The sequence below is a fragment of the Pelecanus crispus genome, chromosome 6, assembly GCF_030463565.1.
Source record: "Pelecanus crispus isolate bPelCri1 chromosome 6, bPelCri1.pri, whole genome shotgun sequence".
NCBI classification, from domain to species: Eukaryota; Metazoa; Chordata; class Aves; order Pelecaniformes; family Pelecanidae; genus Pelecanus; species Pelecanus crispus.
The window spans coordinates 14,568,306-14,575,256 of record NC_134648.1 but is presented as its reverse complement, the minus strand read 5'-3'; positions in this window follow the sequence as shown (position 1 = coordinate 14,575,256).

Below are 6,951 nucleotides of genomic sequence, written 5' to 3'. Positions count from 1 at the left end.
CTCTGCGGTGTCCCACCATCCTGAGAGCCAATTTCGGTAGCAGCAGTGTGGTTACCACTGCTCTCCCCAGCCCGGGAAGGGTCCAGGGCTTTACCTGGCGGTAGGACTGCTGTAGGAGTAGGAAAAAGTCTTGGCTAAAAAAGCTGTTTGAGGCTATGGCTTGCCTGGGTTCTCCATGTGGAATTGTTTCCCCCCTTTGAGCACATGGGACAGATGTAGAGGAGTCCAGAGCATATTTTAAATTAATTCAATTTACTGCAACTAAGAAATTTAAAAATTTTAAATGTGCATATATTTTGAAGAGAGAGTTTGAAATTTGCATATTGTCAATGCATTTGTTGAGGTTGCTGCTGTGCAAAGTCATCCTGAAACCACCTTCCCACTGCACTAACAATAAAAGATTGAAGTAGAGAGGGAAGTTCATTGTTTGTACTCGTTCATTTTCACTGACTTAAGCAAAAAACTGCCAGTCATGTCAAATTAAATTATATGGTTTTGTATTTCCGTTATATTTCTATTACACTGTATTACTGTAGTTGAATTAGACTATTTTCCATGGGGTCTGGGCTGTGACTACTAAATTTAACTCACTTTACGCAAGAGCTACCCTTAATTAGACTTGAGCTGAGAGCAGAATTGCTTTGACTAACGCTGGAGACCACTATGGCAGCAGAATACCACAGACTCTTAAATTACTACAAAAGAGATATCTGCTGTCTGAACAGCTGGAACTGGGCGGATAATTCCAGAAATCGTTCTTACCGAGCACCTCCGCCCTAGGGAGATGGCAGCCTTTGGCCAGGTCCCCCCAGCCATTACCAGACTAAGCTGGCTGGACTGTCTGCTTCCACCGCTCCTTCACCCACCACAGTTCTCAGCCACCTCAAAATAGGACTTTTGGGACTCCCTGCTCTGCTCCTGGACATAGGAATGGTGGGAACTGTCAGTTCGGTGGCTATGCCTCTTTCCTAAACTTGCTGGCAGCTTCTTGATGCCTGCAGTGGCAAAGTTAGCAGGTAAGGGCATCAAAAGGAGCATCTCCCTGATCAGAAGTGTGTCATCAGTCCATTAACAACAAATAATTCACTCGATCTGTCATGAAAAATATATTGTTGTTCTCTGGCAATCAGGTACTACCATGAGCAGCAGCTTTGGTCTCTTCATTGAAGAGAAAAAGCTTTTTAGCATACTACAGTGGTCAGGTTTTGTGGTTGCGTAAGACAGTCATCCTCAGCAGCTGATGATCCTGAAGTTACCCAAAGCATCAGCCCTTAAGCCAAAAGCAAAGCAACCTTCCATGACCACGGGGAGACTGCCACTGGCCGGGCACAGCACTCCTGGGGATCACTTCTCTCTCCGTTGTAACTCTTGGGGTGTGCAGGAAGGACAAACGGCAACTGGGAGAGCAGCAGCACCACCTGAGCCTTTCAGGCATCAGCTGCAACTGTGAAAGGGTGGTTTGACCATTATGTGCCCTGGGTGTTGTCAAGGCAGTTGATTCAAAATGCTGATATTTGGGGGTTTCCTTGGTGATTAGGCCTGGATGAAGCAGATTGCCTTTCCGCTCTTAACTTCTTCCTAAGGAGGTCACTGGAAGAAATAAATAAATGCTTATGGCAGTTTTCTGAGCATTTTTCCCCACACCATTCAAGGCCAAGGAGGAATGGGGAGACCGATGTTCTATAACTAGCATTTCACATGGAATCACTGGCTTTCTGATCCCAGCATGGCACTTGGTCCATGGCCACTCAAGAAGCCAACAGCAGCTCAAAGCCAAGCCAGGAGTTTAATACTGGGATTATACACAGAGCCTGCATATATGTAATGACTCTTAGTGAAGTCTTAAATTATCAAGAGTTATGTTTAAAAAAAAGGACAACTTGATAAAACCCATTTTTTTTCTACAGCCAAATACAGAACTCCTGCAGGGGAAGCCTAGGGTACGAGTGTTGGGCTTCCCAAAAAGGACAGGTCCAGTCCTTTGTCTGTGGAAGTCACAGGTGAAATCCATCTGGTTCAGCTTGCTGTAGACCCGTTTCTAATCATACAAAACAACCGTGAAAATAGCATCCTAACAAAGAAGATCAAGAGGATGTTTTAGATGATTTTACTTTCTGGAAAGGGAAAATACCATAAATATATTCTGATCTGAATATGTGTTTTTCAGACCACAGTCTGAGTACCATGAATGCACTGATTGCTCACATGGGCCTCAAAAAGGTCAGCTTCATGAAGTGGACTTCACTGTGTTTAGATTGCTTCAAATTGTGTTTGCCATCACGTAGAAAGGGATGTTTTCACAGAATGATGTCCTCATAAGTGCTAGTATTCATAAATATTTTGACTTATGTTTCCAAACTGATATACGTACAGCCTTTATAGTATTCAGAAACAACAATTCCATAGCAAAATACCTTCTGGGTAGTATAATAGATATTCAGCAGGTATCGATAGCAATCTCCAACAAATTATTTATTTTGAACTTCTGGAAAGGAACATTAGAAATTAATTTCATTTTCTTCTTATTTATTTAACCCTGATATTCTCCCACTTACCTGCTTCTCTGCTATCCCATGCTTACCTTTCCCAGTTTCTCCTTATCATGGGACAAATGTTGAAAAAGCTTTTAAAGACAATTTATCCAGCATGAATCAGACAATTTTTTTAGTGTTTTTATGCTTTTTTCCTAAGGTTGTTCTTGGGCTGCTTTATTTTGCAAGAATAAAAACCTCAAAACCCAGGAAATGATAGTGTGAGTTGTGGAAATTGTACGCATTCATGGTACTATCTACACTGGTAATATCAGCATCGAAGCAACCATCCATTTACACAAATATTTGCAACTTATTGTAACTTTTTCCTTTCATAAGGGAAGGGTCATCTTCAGAAGCTAGAACCTTTTTCACACGTGTAGGTAAAGATCTGCACAAAGAGCAACTACTTGGAGCCACGGTCTATGGTTTAATGAGTACAAAACTACAGATTATGTAAAACAATACTCAACAGTTCTGAAAACCAGGAAGGGCATGAATGCTTGAGTATGATTGCTGATAATTTAGTGAAGATAAAATTAATATGGAAGAAGTTGAATGAAACATTTTAAGCCTGTCTTTTTTTTGTCTGCTCATTCTTGACTGGCCACATATAAATTGCTATAACAATGAACAATCTTTGATATAAATGTAAATTAGGATCAAATTTCTTAACTTAATCTAACTAACAAATGACTCGAGCCTCCTTGTATGTCTAGGTCTTGCCAAAAGCTGTGCCATCACAGCTTCTCTCACCTAACTTAGGAAGGTGTCTAGGTGCGTGCTGCAAGTATACTTCTCATTGCAGAGTATCTTAGTAGTAAAGGGCCAAATACTGCAGTATTAGGTAAATGCAAGCACCAAAGCCTGAGAGCTTTTTTCTGAGGAAGAATGTAATGCCCTGGTAACTCCCAAATCTGTTGATATGCTGCAGAGGAGACAAAAATGAATGGTTAGGCCGCACTGGCAGTATTTGCTGGGAAGAACTCTGTGGTATGTTGCTCGCTAGTCTGCAGCAAGGATTTTGTGCACAGCACAAGAGCGTGCACAGCTAGCGTCCTTGCAGCACGCTAAGCCAGTGCTGTACCTAAGCAGTAGAAATGGGTCACATCCTCTGTGCCTTCTGTGGGTAGCCTGGAATGAGGATGTGGTTTCTTGTCTTCTGTGCATGAACAAACCTATTTGGCATACGTATCTTCAAGTCTTCCCTAATCTGAGAATTGGAGGATTTGCCCCTAAATGAGCAGTGTTGACTAGAGGCTGCCTGCGTGTTTTCCAGCTCCATGGTGAGTTGATAAGGTAACATAAGGTAACAGATGGGATTGCTTACACAATGTGGTTGGGAACACATTAAAGGGGATGGTTTAACCTATGGACCAGGTGATGCCTTGCAGAGGGAAGACCCTTTCTGTGCATTTTTCTTGCTGTCATTGATCAGCAGAAGGAAAGCTCAAGACTTGAATTCTGTGGGCCTTCTGTCACAAAAAAAAATAAGGGAAGTAGTATTCTGCTTCAATTAATTAAACAAACTGATATAAATTCCCCGCTTAAATCGTACTTTGCATATCCATAATCTCTGCACTACGTTTTATGTATACTTTACCCTTGGGTAAAAATTTGTGAGCATATAAATGCTTTCTCATATAATCTTGCTAAAGCACGCTCTTGCCTATAAATATTCATACCACTGCCAAAACATTTGCAAGCTTTCCCCAAAGGTGAAATATGTGTAATGTACTTTGCCTTCTGGGTATAAATATTATCCAATACATTTTGGTTAATATGAATACACTAATTATTCTTGTAACCCTTTTTAAAAGGGTCATCCTCATGATGTGAATTTTTTAAAAATGTAATTACAGTAATTGGATACTTAATCTAATTAAAATTGGCTTTATCTTTAATGGGAATTTTTCTAAAGAGGCAGAATGACAATTGACTTTCTGATAATCACTGTTTTCTTTCAGCTAGAGGATGCATTTAGTACAGTAGGAACCAGAGAACATGGCCTCTTTACTACATGCCAGCCACCTTTAGGGCCAGTTAGACCATAATTTTATACATTACTAGGCAAAACTTTCACTTTACTTAGAAATAAAAGTTCTCCACCCCGAATCGATTTCATTGTAGCTCAGGTACAGATAATTTAGGGACCGTTTATTGTGCTGACTACAATGCAAAGCCTCCCTTAGAGAAGATGCTGCATGGGAGAAGGTGCCAACCTCATAAAGCCTGCCTCTTTTGGTGGCTGTAGGCACAGCCACCTGTGTGATGAGCTCCGCTGTCTTCAGGAGGCACACCTAGATGGACCCCAGCATGCTTGGCATACATGTATGTTCTCACTGAAGTCAACAGAACTCCAGTACAGAGGTAATTTGGATTATCTCCTGGGTGTATAATTGGGATCAGCCTTTCTCGTGTGCTCTCTAAAGACATGTTCCTTGCACAGTGTAACTGGCAGGACTGTCATTGTTCAAAAGGTGAAAATTATTTTGAGTCCACATTGCCGGTTATAGGGAGCATCCTTCACTGTGGGAAGCCAAGGAGAACAAGACAATGGAAGAATGTAAGTATAAGAATGAGACTGGAGAGGTGGATTCATGTTGCTAGCTTCAGATACCTGTGACACACATTTATGTCTGAGAAATGTTTGTATTGATCAGTGGGAAATTGGTACTTTTAAGGTATAATTCACCAGATCATAGGTGGAGGTCTACTTTCAGATGTGATAGATCATACTATATTTTCCTTCCTTGACAATAAAGGGTGCTGGGGGTGCCTTGCCCAGAGATTGGTGGGCACCCTGTAGATGTGAGTATTGAGTGAGTCAGATGAATGCCAACTGCGAAGCAACACAACCCCCTGTCTATGGAGTGCATCAATTCACTCAGAAAGTGCAAAAGACAATACCAGCATTAGAAGCCAGGTGAGGTTCATGAAGTTTTGCTCTCTGGATCTCTGAAGATTCAGAAACCCAGCCAAAAGCCAGGTTGAAAGAAGTAAAAAAAAAAATTACCTTGAGAAAGAAATGAAAATGGAAATTCCCTGGTAATATGGGTGATTTTGAACTGTCATAGTGAAGCAGTTAAAAATTGGGGAAGAGCTTCCCGATGAGCTCAACAAATGAAAATCTGGCCAAACAAACAGAAAAGGCAATTCCTGTGAGCAAATATGACTGACCCATCTCTGGTGATGTTATAGAGATGGATGGCACTGTCAGCAAAGACACTTAGTCATTGGATTGGTGCGAGCCCTTGAGATGTGGTTTGATCCAGCCATCAGGCTGAACTAACTTGAGCACAACTAATACCATGACCTGGAGAACACAGCTTCAGGTTGAAGGCTGGAAGCAGATCTGTTATAAAGCCGCTGCACCTTTCAGGGTCTTTGCTCCTAGCAAGAGGCATTACTGGAAGCCAGGCAAGAAAGAGCTTCTAAGAAAATCAGTCGACTGTTTTGTAGGCTCAGCTTGCCAGCCAATGTGTCCCTCATAGGCTGGTATGTTTTCACATGTCTAAAGACAGAGAGATATTTCACAGAGGAACTAGTCATTGTTTACTAAAAAAGATAATAATCTACAACACATCTACATCTACACAGTGTTTACTAAAAAAAAAAAAAAAAAGAAAGATAGATTGTGTAGACTGGGCCAAATCATCACCTAGTACAAAGAGGCCTCACTGGTTTCGGAGGTACCTGTACTCAACTGATGTCAGTACCAGTTTGAGGAATGATGCCATTGCCAGAAGAGTCTTTTGGGTTTCAGCCCCACAGTATGGGGTCTGCTACAGCGAGACCCAATTGCAGGATGGCTGTGGCAGTGTCTGGTAGAAAATCTGTGACCATTTCTCTGTAAATGCTTTCTGCGCCTCTCACATCTGCCCAGCTGCTGCATCTGGGGAGTCAGTCTGAGCTTACACGCCATAAGGACCAGCCTTAGTTTCCATAGGAAGCTATTTTTCATGCCCAGAGAGTTTCTGCTGAGCTCAGCCTTCTTGTAGTCTCCTCCAGCGGGCGATCGGCTAATGAACAAAGAGAACAGGTTGTATTACTGTATTACTTTTTGGGTCAGGGTGAATAAATATGTATCTAGTTCTGTTGAGCATAATGTGAAGTAACAGTGACTGCAGAGGACCTGAGGAAAAGGAGGATGGAGATGATGCTGTGATTGAAACGCTACATTTCAGCACCAACCTGTACATAATATTCATGATAGAAAAGAGGCTTCTAAGAGAGCTCATGACATTTATGTATTGAGAAAAATCATTCATTAATTTGGGAGTGAAATTAGCACTGATGAAAAGAAGCATTTCAATTTAAGACAGGTACTGGGAAAAGCTGATCATAAAATGAATGCATAAGTTCAAAACAGCATCAAAAATAACCATGGAAAGCCTCTAGCTTTGTTTGAGAACTGCTG